Source organism: Bufo bufo, unplaced genomic scaffold (genome assembly GCF_905171765.1).
Source record: "Bufo bufo unplaced genomic scaffold, aBufBuf1.1, whole genome shotgun sequence".
Classification (NCBI taxonomy): Eukaryota; Metazoa; Chordata; class Amphibia; order Anura; family Bufonidae; genus Bufo; species Bufo bufo.
Window position 1 is genome coordinate 1 of NW_024400423.1, and position 12,783 is coordinate 12,783.

Sequence of the window (12,783 nt, forward strand, 5' to 3'; positions counted from 1 at the left end):
ACCAAATAGCTTCAGTCATGCAAATGCAATCAACTTCATACCTCTATAACTGAGGCACGACTCACCAATATGAGATTTCTAGTAGAAGCCATTGTAATTGAGAAATCCTGTTGGATGACTAGTGAAACGTCGTCAAGGAAAATACAAGCAGAGTTGCTCTGACTCATTTCTCCTGGCGCGTCAGCAAACAAAGATTTTGGAGGATGCGGGCATCGATCCCGCTACCTCTCGCATGCTAAGCGAGCGCTCTACCATTTGAGCTAATCCCCCACAACAGATGCCACAACGAGGCACTCTGCTCACTCCGCTAATATCTTTTTTTTTTTTTTTTTTTTTTTAAGTGTAGCTTTTCCCCTGCGACTTTGTATAATCAAGACTAGAGGATATACAAAGGTCAAATGGTCTAACACTACATCTGATTGGTTGGTTGAGGAACCTTTTCAATGGGTATAGAGGACAGAATATTCATAAAGAATAAACAATCCCAATAATTTGATTGAAAAAGTTTAAATGAAGCAGAGGGTGGCCCAGGTCCATCGACATTTTCTGTTGTGGGCCCAAGAATGCATGGATAAAAAAGAAACCTGGGAGATTATGAAGACATCCTGGACTTCAAGCAAGAGACAGCCAACAATATGGGCCTCTTTACCGTTATCGTCTGTGCAGAATCCCAAGTTTTCATTCATAATAGACCTTTGGCAAATTGTAGTGTCAGAGGACTGTAAAAAATAGGAGATAGCAGAGGATGGTTTCGATCCATCGACCTCTGGGTTATGGGCCCAGCACGCTTCCGCTGCGCCACTCTGCTACTGTGTGCTGCACCCTAGTATCATTTCCGCCAACCAGCCGTTGTCAAGCTGCTAAGGAAAAGACAGTCTTTGTGGTACTATCCATCAGGGAGTTATGAGGTAAAGTCATTTGCTGAATGTTAGAGATTCGCTTGGGGCACACAGAGGTTTTTTAAATGTTTGTTTTATTGTGTTGTTCAAAAAGCCATTCGGGCATAATGGCATTGACCTGAATGTCTCTACCAGAAGGGCCAGGGCGCACGAAAGTCTCTGTGGCGCAATCGGTTAGCGCGTTCGGCTGTTAACCGAAAGGTTGGTGGTTCAAGCCCACCCAGGGACGCTGGTTTCCTTTTCTTACTGTTGAATGACCCAGTTACAGAAGCAGTGCTGACCAATAACAAACTCTCAAAACAGACAAGAGAACTCTCTAGATAAAGTAGAAGACAAAGAATGAAGAGTGTTTCTAGATAGCAGAGGAAAAGCAAGCCAGGGAAAGTGCTTGTCTGCCGACCGACACATCCAATATGGTGGCTGGTCAGGAAAAAAAAAAAGTCCTTCGAGCCGGAATCGAACCAGCGACCTAAGGATGGCTGACGTTTAGCCTACTACAGTCCTCCGCTCTACCATCTGAGCTATCGAAGGTTTGCCCGGGCTACGCGGGTATGCGGGTATGCGGGTATGCTTCCTAGGCTTCTTGCATGAGCAAGAAATAACTAGAAAGGCATTCCTCCTTATGAAAAACGGCAGGAAATATCTCTGAAGGTTCTCATTCATTCAGATCATGGTATAACAGGAGGGATAAGTCAGAGCAACCAGACGACTTGTTGCAATTTTTTAATCGCACCAAATAGCTTCAGTCATGCAAATGCAATCAACTTCATACCTCTATAACTGAGGCACGACTCACCAATATGAGATTTCTAGTAGAAGCCATTGTAATTGAGAAATCCTGTTGGATGACTAGTGAAACGTCGTCAAGGAAAATACAAGCAGAGTTGCTCTGACTCATTTCTCCTGGCGCGTCAGCAAACAAAGATTTTGGAGGATGCGGGCATCGATCCCGCTACCTCTCGCATGCTAAGCGAGCGCTCTACCATTTGAGCTAATCCCCCACAACAGATGCCACAACGAGGCACTCTGCTCACTCCGCTAATTTTTTTTTTTTTTTTTTTTTTTTTTTTTAAGTGTAGCTTTTCCCCTGCGACTTTGTATAATCAAGACTAGAGGATATACAAAGGTCAAATGGTCTAACACTACATCTGATTGGTTGGTTGAGGAACCTTTTCAATGGGTATAGAGGACAGAATATTCATAAAGAATAAACAATCCCAATAATTTGATTGAAAAAGTTTAAATGAAGCAGAGGGTGGCCCAGGTCCATCGACATTTTCTGTTGTGGGCCCAAGAATGCATGGATAAAAAAGAAACCTGGGAGATTATGAAGACATCCTGGACTTCAAGCAAGAGACAGCCAACAATATGGGCCTCTTTACCGTTATCGTCTGTGCAGAATCCCAAGTTTTCATTCATAATAGACCTTTGGCAAATTGTAGTGTCAGAGGACTGTAAAAAATAGGAGATAGCAGAGGATGGTTTCGATCCATCGACCTCTGGGTTATGGGCCCAGCACGCTTCCGCTGCGCCACTCTGCTACTGTGTGCTGCACCCTAGTATCATTTCCGCCAACCAGCCGTTGTCAAGCTGCTAAGGAAAAGACAGTCTTTGTGGTACTATCCATCAGGGAGTTATGAGGTAAAGTCATTTGCTGAATGTTAGAGATTCGCTTGGGGCACACAGAGGTTTTTTAAATGTTTGTTTTATTGTGTTGTTCAAAAAGCCATTCGGGCATAATGGCATTGACCTGAATGTCTCTACCAGAAGGGCCAGGGCGCACGAAAGTCTCTGTGGCGCAATCGGTTAGCGCGTTCGGCTGTTAACCGAAAGGTTGGTGGTTCAAGCCCACCCAGGGACGCTGGTTTCCTTTTCTTACTGTTGAATGACCCAGTTACAGAAGCAGTGCTGACCAATAACAAACTCTCAAAACAGACAGGAGAACTCTCTAGATAAAGTAGAAGACAAAGAATGAAGAGTGTTTCTAGATAGCAGAGGAAAAGCAAGCCAGGGAAAGTGCTTGTCTGCCGACCGACACATCCAATATAGTGGCTGGTCAGGAAAAAAAAAAAGTCCTTCGAGCCGGAATCGAACCAGCGACCTAAGGATGGCTGACGTTTAGCCTACTACAGTCCTCCGCTCTACCATCTGAGCTATCGAAGGTTTGCCCGGGCTACGCGGGTATGCGGGTATGCTTCCTAGGCTTCTTGCATGAGCAAGAAATAACTAGAAAGGCATTCCTCCTTATGAAAAATGGCAGGAAATATCTCTGAAGGTTCTCATTCATTCAGATCATGGTATAACAGGAGGGATAAGTCAGAGCAACCAGACGACTTGTTGCAATTTTTTAATCGCACCAAATAGCTTCAGTCATGCAAATGCAATCAACTTCATACCTCTATAACTGAGGCACGACTCACCAATATGAGATTTCTAGTAGAAGCCATTGTAATTGAGAAATCCTGTTGGATGACTAGTGAAACGTCGTCAAGGAAAATACAAGCAGAGTTGCTCTGACTCATTTCTCCTGGCGCGTCAGCAAACAAAGATTTTGGAGGATGCGGGCATCGATCCCGCTACCTCTCGCATGCTAAGCGAGCGCTCTACCATTTGAGCTAATCCCCCACAACAGATGCCACAACGAGGCACTCTGCTCACTCCGCTAATATCTTTTTTTTTTTTTTTTTTTTTTTTTAAGTGTAGCTTTTCCCCTGCGACTTTGTATAATCAAGACTAGAGGATATACAAAGGTCAAATGGTCTAACACTACATCTGATTGGTTGGTTGAGGAACCTTTTCAATGGGTATAGAGGACAGAATATTCATAAAGAATAAACAATCCCAATAATTTGATTGAAAAAGTTTAAATGAAGCAGAGGGTGGCCCAGGTCCATCGACATTTTCTGTTGTGGGCCCAAGAATGCATGGATAAAAAAGAAACCTGGGAGATTATGAAGACATCCTGGACTTCAAGCAAGAGACAGCCAACAATATGGGCCTCTTTACCGTTATCGTCTGTGCAGAATCCCAAGTTTTCATTCATAATAGACCTTTGGCAAATTGTAGTGTCAGAGGACTGTAAAAAATAGGAGATAGCAGAGGATGGTTTCGATCCATCGACCTCTGGGTTATGGGCCCAGCACGCTTCCGCTGCGCCACTCTGCTACTGTGTGCTGCACCCTAGTATCATTTCCGCCAACCAGCCGTTGTCAAGCTGCTAAGGAAAAGACAGTCTTTGTGGTACTATCCATCAGGGAGTTATGAGGTAAAGTCATTTGCTGAATGTTAGAGATTCGCTTGGGGCACACAGAGGTTTTTTAAATGTTTGTTTTATTGTGTTGTTCAAAAAGCCATTCGGGCATAATGGCATTGACCTGAATGTCTCTACCAGAAGGGCCAGGGCGCACGAAAGTCTCTGTGGCGCAATCGGTTAGCGCGTTCGGCTGTTAACCGAAAGGTTGGTGGTTCAAGCCCACCCAGGGACGCTGGTTTCCTTTTCTTACTGTTGAATGACCCAGTTACAGAAGCAGTGCTGACCAATAACAAACTCTCAAAACAGACAGGAGAACTCTCTAGATAAAGTAGAAGACAAAGAATGAAGAGTGTTTCTAGATAGCAGAGGAAAAGCAAGCCAGGGAAAGTGCTTGTCTGCCGACCGACACATCCAATATAGTGGCTGGTCAGGAAAAAAAAAAAGTCCTTCGAGCCGGAATCGAACCAGCGACCTAAGGATGGCTGACGTTTAGCCTACTACAGTCCTCCGCTCTACCATCTGAGCTATCGAAGGTTTGCCCGGGCTACGCGGGTATGCGGGTATGCGGGTATGCGGGTATGCTTCCTAGGCTTCATGCATGAGCAAGAAATAACTAGAAAGGCATTCCTCCTTATGAAAAATGGCAGGAAATATCTCTGAAGGTTCTCATTCATTCAGATCATGGTATAACAGGAGGGATAATTAGAGCAACCAGACGACTTGTTGCAATTTTTTAATCGCACCAAATAGCTTCAGTCATGCAAATGCAATCAACTTCATACCTCTATAACTGAGGCACGACTCACCAATATGAGATTTCTAGTAGAAGCCATTGTAATTGAGAAATCCTGTTGGATGACTAGTGAAACGTCGTCAAGGAAAATACAAGCAGAGTTGCTCTGACTCATTTCTCCTGGCGCGTCAGCAAACAAAGATTTTGGAGGATGCGGGCATCGATCCCGCTACCTCTCGCATGCTAAGCGAGCGCTCTACCATTTGAGCTAATCCCCCACAACAGATGCCACAACGAGGCACTCTGCTCACTCCGCTAATATCTTTTTTTTTTTTTTTTTTTTTTTTAAGTGTAGCTTTTCCCCTGCGACTTTGTATAATCAAGACTAGAGGATATACAAAGGTCAAATGGTCTAACACTACATCTGATTGGTTGGTTGAGGAACCTTTTCAATGGGTATAGAGGACAGAATATTCATAAAGAATAAACAATCCCAATAATTTGATTGAAAAAGTTTAAATGAAGCAGAGGGTGGCCCAGGTCCATCGACATTTTCTGTTGTGGGCCCAAGAATGCATGGATAAAAAAGAAACCTGGGAGATTATGAAGACATCCTGGACTTCAAGCAAGAGACAGCCAACAATATGGGCCTCTTTACCGTTATCGTCTGTGCAGAATCCCAAGTTTTCATTCATACTAGACCTTTGGCAAATTGTAGTGTCAGAGGACTGTAAAAAATAGGAGATAGCAGAGGATGGTTTCGATCCATCGACCTCTGGGTTATGGGCCCAGCACGCTTCCGCTGCGCCACTCTGCTACTGTGTGCTGCACCCTAGTATCATTTCCGCCAACCAGCCGTTGTCAAGCTGCTAAGGAAAAGACAGTCTTTGTGGTACTATCCATCAGGGAGTTATGAGGTAAAGTCATTTGCTGAATGTTAGAGATTCGCTTGGGGCACACAGAGGTTTTTTAAATGTTTGTTTTATTGTGTTGTTCAAAAAGCCATTCGGGCATAATGGCATTGACCTGAATGTCTCTACCAGAAGGGCCAGGGCGCACGAAAGTCTCTGTGGCGCAATCGGTTAGCGCGTTCGGCTGTTAACCGAAAGGTTGGTGGTTCAAGCCCACCCAGGGACGCTGGTTTCCTTTTCTTACTGTTGAATGACCCAGTTACAGAAGCAGTGCTGACCAATAACAAACTCTCAAAACAGACAGGAGAACTCTCTAGATAAAGTAGAAGACAAAGAATGAAGAGTGTTTCTAGATAGCAGAGGAAAAGCAAGCCAGGGAAAGTGCTTGTCTGCCGACCGACACATCCAATATAGTGGCTGGTCAGGAAAAAAAAAAAGTCCTTCGAGCCGGAATCGAACCAGCGACCTAAGGATGGCTGACGTTTAGCCTACTACAGTCCTCCGCTCTACCATCTGAGCTATCGAAGGTTTGCCCGGGCTACGCGGGTATGCGGGTATGCTTCCTAGGCTTCATGCATGAGCAAGAAATAACTAGAAAGGCATTCCTCCTTATGAAAAATGGCAGGAAATATCTCTGAAGGTTCTCATTCATTCAGATCATGGTATAACAGGAGGGATAAGTCAGAGCAACCAGACGACTTGTTGCAATTTTTTAATCGCACCAAATAGCTTCAGTCATGCAAATGCAATCAACTTCATACCTCTATAACTGAGGCACGACTCACCAATATGAGATTTCTAGTAGAAGCCATTGTAATTGAGAAATCCTGTTGGATGACTAGTGAAACGTCGTCAAGGAAAATACAAGCAGAGTTGCTCTGACTCATTTCTCCTGGCGCGTCAGCAAACAAAGATTTTGGAGGATGCGGGCATCGATCCCGCTACCTCTCGCATGCTAAGCGAGCGCTCTACCATTTGAGCTAATCCCCCACAACAGATGCCACAACGAGGCACTCTGCTCACTCCGCTAATATCTTTTTTTTTTTTTTTTTTTTTTTTTTAAGTGTAGCTTTTCCCCTGCGACTTTGTATAATCAAGACTAGAGGATATACAAAGGTCAAATGGTCTAACACTACATCTGATTGGTTGGTTGAGGAACCTTTTCAATGGGTATAGAGGACAGAATATTCATAAAGAATAAACAATCCCAATAATTTGATTGAAAAAGTTTAAATGAAGCAGAGGGTGGCCCAGGTCCATCGACATTTTCTGTTGTGGGCCCAAGAATGCATGGATAAAAAAGAAACCTGGGAGATTATGAAGACATCCTGGACTTCAAGCAAGAGACAGCCAACAATATGGGCCTCTTTACCGTTATCGTCTGTGCAGAATCCCAAGTTTTCATTCATAATAGACCTTTGGCAAATTGTAGTGTCAGAGGACTGTAAAAAATAGGAGATAGCAGAGGATGGTTTCGATCCATCGACCTCTGGGTTATGGGCCCAGCACGCTTCCGCTGCGCCACTCTGCTACTGTGTGCTGCACCCTAGTATCATTTCCGCCAACCAGCCGTTGTCAAGCTGCTAAGGAAAAGACAGTCTTTGTGGTACTATCCATCAGGGAGTTATGAGGTAAAGTCATTTGCTGAATGTTAGAGATTCGCTTGGGGCACACAGAGGTTTTTTAAATGTTTGTTTTATTGTGTTGTTCAAAAAGCCATTCGGGCATAATGGCATTGACCTGAATGTCTCTACCAGAAGGGCCAGGGCGCACGAAAGTCTCTGTGGCGCAATCGGTTAGCGCGTTCGGCTGTTAACCGAAAGGTTGGTGGTTCAAGCCCACCCAGGGACGCTGGTTTCCTTTTCTTACTGTTGAATGACCCAGTTACAGAAGCAGTGCTGACCAATAACAAACTCTCAAAACAGACAGGAGAACTCTCTAGATAAAGTAGAAGACAAAGAATGAAGAGTGTTTCTAGATAGCAGAGGAAAAGCAAGCCAGGGAAAGTGCTTGTCTGCCGACCGACACATCCAATATAGTGGCTGGTCAGGAAAAAAAAAAAGTCCTTCGAGCCGGAATCGAACCAGCGACCTAAGGATGGCTGACGTTTAGCCTACTACAGTCCTCCGCTCTACCATCTGAGCTATCGAAGGTTTGCCCGGGCTACGCGGGTATGCGGGTATGCGGGTATGCTTCCTAGGCTTCATGCATGAGCAAGAAATAACTAGAAAGGCATTCCTCCTTATGAAAAATGGCAGGAAATATCTCTGAAGGTTCTCATTCATTCAGATCATGGTATAACAGGAGGGATAATTTAGAGCAACCAGACGACTTGTTGCAATTTTTTAATCGCACCAAATAGCTTCAGTCATGCAAATGCAATCAACTTCATACCTCTATAACTGAGGCACGACTCACCAATATGAGATTTCTAGTAGAAGCCATTGTAATTGAGAAATCCTGTTGGATGACTAGTGAAACGTCGTCAAGGAAAATACAAGCAGAGTTGCTCTGACTCATTTCTCCTGGCGCGTCAGCAAACAAAGATTTTGGAGGATGCCATTTCTCCTGGCGCGTCAGCAAACAAAGATTTTGGAGGATGCGGGCATCGATCCCGCTACCTCTCGCATGCTAAGCGAGCGCTCTACCATTTGAGCTAATCCCCCACAACAGATGCCACAACGAGGCACTCTGCTCACTCCGCTAATATCTTTTTTTTTTTTTTTTTTTTTTTTTAAGTGTAGCTTTTCCCCTGCGACTTTGTATAATCAAGACTAGAGGATATACAAAGGTCAAATGGTCTAACACTACATCTGATTGGTTGGTTGAGGAACCTTTTCAATGGGTATAGAGGACAGAATATTCATAAAGAATAAACAATCCCAATAATTTGATTGAAAAAGTTTAAATGAAGCAGAGGGTGGCCCAGGTCCATCGACATTTTCTGTTGTGGGCCCAAGAATGCATGGATAAAAAAGAAACCTGGGAGATTATGAAGACATCCTGGACTTCAAGCAAGAGACAGCCAACAATATGGGCCTCTTTACCGTTATCGTCTGTGCAGAATCCCAAGTTTTCATTCATAATAGACCTTTGGCAAATTGTAGTGTCAGAGGACTGTAAAAAATAGGAGATAGCAGAGGATGGTTTCGATCCATCGACCTCTGGGTTATGGGCCCAGCACGCTTCCGCTGCGCCACTCTGCTACTGTGTGCTGCACCCTAGTATCATTTCCGCCAACCAGCCGTTGTCAAGCTGCTAAGGAAAAGACAGTCTTTGTGGTACTATCCATCAGGGAGTTATGAGGTAAAGTCATTTGCTGAATGTTAGAGATTCGCTTGGGGCACACAGAGGTTTTTTAAATGTTTGTTTTATTGTGTTGTTCAAAAAGCCATTCGGGCATAATGGCATTGACCTGAATGTCTCTACCAGAAGGGCCAGGGCGCACGAAAGTCTCTGTGGCGCAATCGGTTAGCGCGTTCGGCTGTTAACCGAAAGGTTGGTGGTTCAAGCCCACCCAGGGACGCTGGTTTCCTTTTCTTACTGTTGAATGACCCAGTTACAGAAGCAGTGCTGACCAATAACAAACTCTCAAAACAGACAGGAGAACTCTCTAGATAAAGTAGAAGACAAAGAATGAAGAGTGTTTCTAGATAGCAGAGGAAAAGCAAGCCAGGGAAAGTGCTTGTCTGCCGACCGACACATCCAATATAGTGGCTGGTCAGGAAAAAAAAAAAGTCCTTCGAGCCGGAATCGAACCAGCGACCTAAGGATGGCTGACGTTTAGCCTACTACAGTCCTCCGCTCTACCATCTGAGCTATCGAAGGTTTGCCCGGGCTACGCGGGTATGCGGGTATGCTTCCTAGGCTTCATGCATGAGCAAGAAATAACTAGAAAGGCATTCCTCCTTATGAAAAATGGCAGGAAATATCTCTGAAGGTTCTCATTCATTCAGATCATGGTATAACAGGAGGGATAATTTAGAGCAACCAGACGACTTGTTGCAATTTTTTAATCGCACCAAATAGCTTCAGTCATGCAAATGCAATCAACTTCATACCTCTATAACTGAGGCACGACTCACCAATATGAGATTTCTAGTAGAAGCCATTGTAATTGAGAAATCCTGTTGGATGACTAGTGAAACGTCGTCAAGGAAAATACAAGCAGAGTTGCTCTGACTCATTTCTCCTGGCGCGTCAGCAAACAAAGATTTTGGAGGATGCCATTTCTCCTGGCGCGTCAGCAAACAAAGATTTTGGAGGATGCGGGCATCGATCCCGCTACCTCTCGCATGCTAAGCGAGCGCTCTACCATTTGAGCTAATCCCCCACAACAGATGCCACAACGAGGCACTCTGCTCACTCCGCTAATATCTTTTTTTTTTTTTTTTTTTTTTTTAAGTGTAGCTTTTCCCCTGCGACTTTGTATAATCAAGACTAGAGGATATACAAAGGTCAAATGGTCTAACACTACATCTGATTGGTTGGTTGAGGAACCTTTTCAATGGGTATAGAGGACAGAATATTCATAAAGAATAAACAATCCCATTAATTTGATTGAAAAAGTTTAAATGAAGCAGAGGGTGGCCCAGGTCCATCGACATTTTCTGTTGTGGGCCCAAGAATGCATGGATAAAAAAGAAACCTGGGAGATTATGAAGACATCCTGGACTTCAAGCAAGAGACAGCCAACAATATGGGCCTCTTTACCGTTATCGTCTGTGCAGAATCCCAAGTTTTCATTCATAATAGACCTTTGGCAAATTGTAGTGTCAGAGGACTGTAAAAAATAGGAGATAGCAGAGGATGGTTTCGATCCATCGACCTCTGGGTTATGGGCCCAGCACGCTTCCGCTGCGCCACTCTGCTACTGTGTGCTGCACCCTAGTATCATTTCCGCCAACCAGCCGTTGTCAAGCTGCTAAGGAAAAGACAGTCTTTGTGGTACTATCCATCAGGGAGTTATGAGGTAAAGTCATTTGCTGAATGTTAGAGATTCGCTTGGGGCACACAGAGGTTTTTTAAATGTTTGTTTTATTGTGTTGTTCAAAAAGCCATTCGGGCATAATGGCATTGACCTGAATGTCTCTACCAGAAGGGCCAGGGCGCACGAAAGTCTCTGTGGCGCAATCGGTTAGCGCGTTCGGCTGTTAACCGAAAGGTTGGTGGTTCAAGCCCACCCAGGGACGCTGGTTTCCTTTTCTTACTGTTGAATGACCCAGTTACAGAAGCAGTGCTGACCAATAACAAACTCTCAAAACAGACAGGAGAACTCTCTAGATAAAGTAGAAGACAAAGAATGAAGAGTGTTTCTAGATAGCAGAGGAAAAGCAAGCCAGGGAAAGTGCTTGTCTGCCGACCGACACATCCAATATAGTGGCTGGTCAGGAAAAAAAAAAAGTCCTTCGAGCCGGAATCGAACCAGCGACCTAAGGATGGCTGACGTTTAGCCTACTACAGTCCTCCGCTCTACCATCTGAGCTATCGAAGGTTTGCCCGGGCTACGCGGGTATGCGGGTATGCTTCCTAGGCTTCTTGCATGAGCAAGAAATAACTAGAAAGGCATTCCTCCTTATGAAAAACGGCAGGAAATATCTCTGAAGGTTCTCATTCATTCAGATCATGGTATAACAGGAGGGATAAGTCAGAGCAACCAGACGACTTGTTGCAATTTTTTAATCGCACCAAATAGCTTCAGTCATGCAAATGCAATCAACTTCATACCTCTATAACTGAGGCACGACTCACCAATATGAGATTTCTAGTAGAAGCCATTGTAATTGAGAAATCCTGTTGGATGACTAGTGAAACGTCGTCAAGGAAAATACAAGCAGAGTTGCTCTGACTCATTTCTCCTGGCGCGTCAGCAAACAAAGATTTTGGAGGATGCCATTTCTCCTGGCGCGTCAGCAAACAAAGATTTTGGAGGATGCGGGCATCGATCCCGCTACCTCTCGCATGCTAAGCGAGCGCTCTACCATTTGAGCTAATCCCCCACAACAGATGCCACAACGAGGCACTCTGCTCACTCCGCTAATATCTTTTTTTTTTTTTTTTTTTTTTTTTTTAAGTGTAGCTTTTCCCCTGCGACTTTGTATAATCAAGACTAGAGGATATACAAAGGTCAAATGGTCTAACACTACATCTGATTGGTTGGTTGAGGAACCTTTTCAATGGGTATAGAGGACAGAATATTCATAAAGAATAAACAATCCCAATAATTTGATTGAAAAAGTTTAAATGAAGCAGAGGGTGGCCCAGGTCCATCGACATTTTCTGTTGTGGGCCCAAGAATGCATGGATAAAAAAGAAACCTGGGAGATTATGAAGACATCCTGGACTTCAAGCAAGAGACAGCCAACAATATGGGCCTCTTTACCGTTATCGTCTGTGCAGAATCCCAAGTTTTCATTCATAATAGACCTTTGGCAAATTGTAGTGTCAGAGGACTGTAAAAAATAGGAGATAGCAGAGGATGGTTTCGATCCATCGACCTCTGGGTTATGGGCCCAGCACGCTTCCGCTGCGCCACTCTGCTACTGTGTGCTGCACCCTAGTATCATTTCCGCCAACCAGCCGTTGTCAAGCTGCTAAGGAAAAGACAGTCTTTGTGGTACTATCCATCAGGGAGTTATGAGGTAAAGTCATTTGCTGAATGTTAGAGATTCGCTTGGGGCACACAGAGGTTTTTTAAATGTTTGTTTTATTGTGTTGTTCAAAAAGCCATTCGGGCATAATGGCATTGACCTGAATGTCTCTACCAGAAGGGCCAGGGCGCACGAAAGTCTCTGTGGCGCAATCGGTTAGCGCGTTCGGCTGTTAACCGAAAGGTTGGTGGTTCAAGCCCACCCAGGGACGCTGGTTTCCTTTTCTTACTGTTGAATGACCCAGTTACAGAAGCAGTGCTGACCAATAACAAACTCTCAAAACAGACAGGAGAACTCTCTAGATAAAGTAGAAGACAAAGAATGAAGAGTGTTTCTA

The 12,783-nt window shown here is 44.3% G+C and overlaps 31 non-coding genes across 31 annotated transcripts; 8 read left to right on the plus strand and 23 right to left on the minus strand.

Moving 5' to 3' along the window:
* Positions 1-197: 197 nt before the first annotated feature.
* Positions 198-270, minus strand: TRNAA-AGC. Its single transcript has one exon. It is a non-coding gene; the product is annotated as a tRNA-Ala (tRNA).
* A 466-nt stretch (positions 271-736) lies between these two features.
* Positions 737-808, minus strand: TRNAM-CAU. The gene has a single exon. It is a non-coding gene; the product is annotated as a tRNA-Met (tRNA).
* A 246-nt stretch (positions 809-1,054) lies between these two features.
* Positions 1,055-1,128, plus strand: TRNAN-GUU. Its single transcript has one exon. It is a non-coding gene; the product is annotated as a tRNA-Asn (tRNA).
* A 212-nt stretch (positions 1,129-1,340) lies between these two features.
* On the minus strand, positions 1,341-1,430 carry TRNAY-GUA. Its single transcript is given in 2 exon segments — positions 1,341-1,376; positions 1,394-1,430. It is a non-coding gene; the product is annotated as a tRNA-Tyr (tRNA).
* A 397-nt stretch (positions 1,431-1,827) lies between these two features.
* On the minus strand, positions 1,828-1,900 carry TRNAA-AGC. The gene has a single exon. It is a non-coding gene; the product is annotated as a tRNA-Ala (tRNA).
* A 468-nt stretch (positions 1,901-2,368) lies between these two features.
* TRNAM-CAU lies at positions 2,369-2,440 on the minus strand. The gene has a single exon. It is a non-coding gene; the product is annotated as a tRNA-Met (tRNA).
* A 246-nt stretch (positions 2,441-2,686) lies between these two features.
* Positions 2,687-2,760, plus strand: TRNAN-GUU. Its single transcript has one exon. It is a non-coding gene; the product is annotated as a tRNA-Asn (tRNA).
* A 212-nt stretch (positions 2,761-2,972) lies between these two features.
* On the minus strand, positions 2,973-3,062 carry TRNAY-GUA. The gene is given in 2 exon segments: positions 2,973-3,008; positions 3,026-3,062. It is a non-coding gene; the product is annotated as a tRNA-Tyr (tRNA).
* Positions 3,063-3,451: 389 nt separating this feature from the next.
* TRNAA-AGC lies at positions 3,452-3,524 on the minus strand. The gene has a single exon. It is a non-coding gene; the product is annotated as a tRNA-Ala (tRNA).
* A 468-nt stretch (positions 3,525-3,992) lies between these two features.
* Positions 3,993-4,064, minus strand: TRNAM-CAU. The gene has a single exon. It is a non-coding gene; the product is annotated as a tRNA-Met (tRNA).
* A 246-nt stretch (positions 4,065-4,310) lies between these two features.
* Positions 4,311-4,384, plus strand: TRNAN-GUU. Its single transcript has one exon. It is a non-coding gene; the product is annotated as a tRNA-Asn (tRNA).
* A 212-nt stretch (positions 4,385-4,596) lies between these two features.
* On the minus strand, positions 4,597-4,686 carry TRNAY-GUA. The gene is given in 2 exon segments: positions 4,597-4,632; positions 4,650-4,686. It is a non-coding gene; the product is annotated as a tRNA-Tyr (tRNA).
* A 404-nt stretch (positions 4,687-5,090) lies between these two features.
* Positions 5,091-5,163, minus strand: TRNAA-AGC. Its single transcript has one exon. It is a non-coding gene; the product is annotated as a tRNA-Ala (tRNA).
* A 467-nt stretch (positions 5,164-5,630) lies between these two features.
* TRNAM-CAU lies at positions 5,631-5,702 on the minus strand. Its single transcript has one exon. It is a non-coding gene; the product is annotated as a tRNA-Met (tRNA).
* A 246-nt stretch (positions 5,703-5,948) lies between these two features.
* Positions 5,949-6,022, plus strand: TRNAN-GUU. Its single transcript has one exon. It is a non-coding gene; the product is annotated as a tRNA-Asn (tRNA).
* Positions 6,023-6,234: 212 nt separating this feature from the next.
* TRNAY-GUA lies at positions 6,235-6,324 on the minus strand. The gene is given in 2 exon segments: positions 6,235-6,270; positions 6,288-6,324. It is a non-coding gene; the product is annotated as a tRNA-Tyr (tRNA).
* Positions 6,325-6,713: 389 nt separating this feature from the next.
* Positions 6,714-6,786, minus strand: TRNAA-AGC. The gene has a single exon. It is a non-coding gene; the product is annotated as a tRNA-Ala (tRNA).
* A 469-nt stretch (positions 6,787-7,255) lies between these two features.
* Positions 7,256-7,327, minus strand: TRNAM-CAU. Its single transcript has one exon. It is a non-coding gene; the product is annotated as a tRNA-Met (tRNA).
* Positions 7,328-7,573: 246 nt separating this feature from the next.
* On the plus strand, positions 7,574-7,647 carry TRNAN-GUU. Its single transcript has one exon. It is a non-coding gene; the product is annotated as a tRNA-Asn (tRNA).
* Positions 7,648-7,859: 212 nt separating this feature from the next.
* TRNAY-GUA lies at positions 7,860-7,949 on the minus strand. The gene is given in 2 exon segments: positions 7,860-7,895; positions 7,913-7,949. It is a non-coding gene; the product is annotated as a tRNA-Tyr (tRNA).
* A 440-nt stretch (positions 7,950-8,389) lies between these two features.
* On the minus strand, positions 8,390-8,462 carry TRNAA-AGC. The gene has a single exon. It is a non-coding gene; the product is annotated as a tRNA-Ala (tRNA).
* Positions 8,463-8,930: 468 nt separating this feature from the next.
* Positions 8,931-9,002, minus strand: TRNAM-CAU. The gene has a single exon. It is a non-coding gene; the product is annotated as a tRNA-Met (tRNA).
* Positions 9,003-9,248: 246 nt separating this feature from the next.
* Positions 9,249-9,322, plus strand: TRNAN-GUU. Its single transcript has one exon. It is a non-coding gene; the product is annotated as a tRNA-Asn (tRNA).
* Positions 9,323-9,534: 212 nt separating this feature from the next.
* On the minus strand, positions 9,535-9,624 carry TRNAY-GUA. Its single transcript is given in 2 exon segments — positions 9,535-9,570; positions 9,588-9,624. It is a non-coding gene; the product is annotated as a tRNA-Tyr (tRNA).
* Positions 9,625-10,056: 432 nt separating this feature from the next.
* On the minus strand, positions 10,057-10,129 carry TRNAA-AGC. Its single transcript has one exon. It is a non-coding gene; the product is annotated as a tRNA-Ala (tRNA).
* Positions 10,130-10,596: 467 nt separating this feature from the next.
* Positions 10,597-10,668, minus strand: TRNAM-CAU. Its single transcript has one exon. It is a non-coding gene; the product is annotated as a tRNA-Met (tRNA).
* A 246-nt stretch (positions 10,669-10,914) lies between these two features.
* Positions 10,915-10,988, plus strand: TRNAN-GUU. The gene has a single exon. It is a non-coding gene; the product is annotated as a tRNA-Asn (tRNA).
* Positions 10,989-11,200: 212 nt separating this feature from the next.
* On the minus strand, positions 11,201-11,290 carry TRNAY-GUA. The gene is given in 2 exon segments: positions 11,201-11,236; positions 11,254-11,290. It is a non-coding gene; the product is annotated as a tRNA-Tyr (tRNA).
* A 432-nt stretch (positions 11,291-11,722) lies between these two features.
* Positions 11,723-11,795, minus strand: TRNAA-AGC. Its single transcript has one exon. It is a non-coding gene; the product is annotated as a tRNA-Ala (tRNA).
* Positions 11,796-12,265: 470 nt separating this feature from the next.
* On the minus strand, positions 12,266-12,337 carry TRNAM-CAU. Its single transcript has one exon. It is a non-coding gene; the product is annotated as a tRNA-Met (tRNA).
* A 246-nt stretch (positions 12,338-12,583) lies between these two features.
* On the plus strand, positions 12,584-12,657 carry TRNAN-GUU. The gene has a single exon. It is a non-coding gene; the product is annotated as a tRNA-Asn (tRNA).
* The last annotated feature ends 126 nt before the right edge of the window (positions 12,658-12,783 follow it).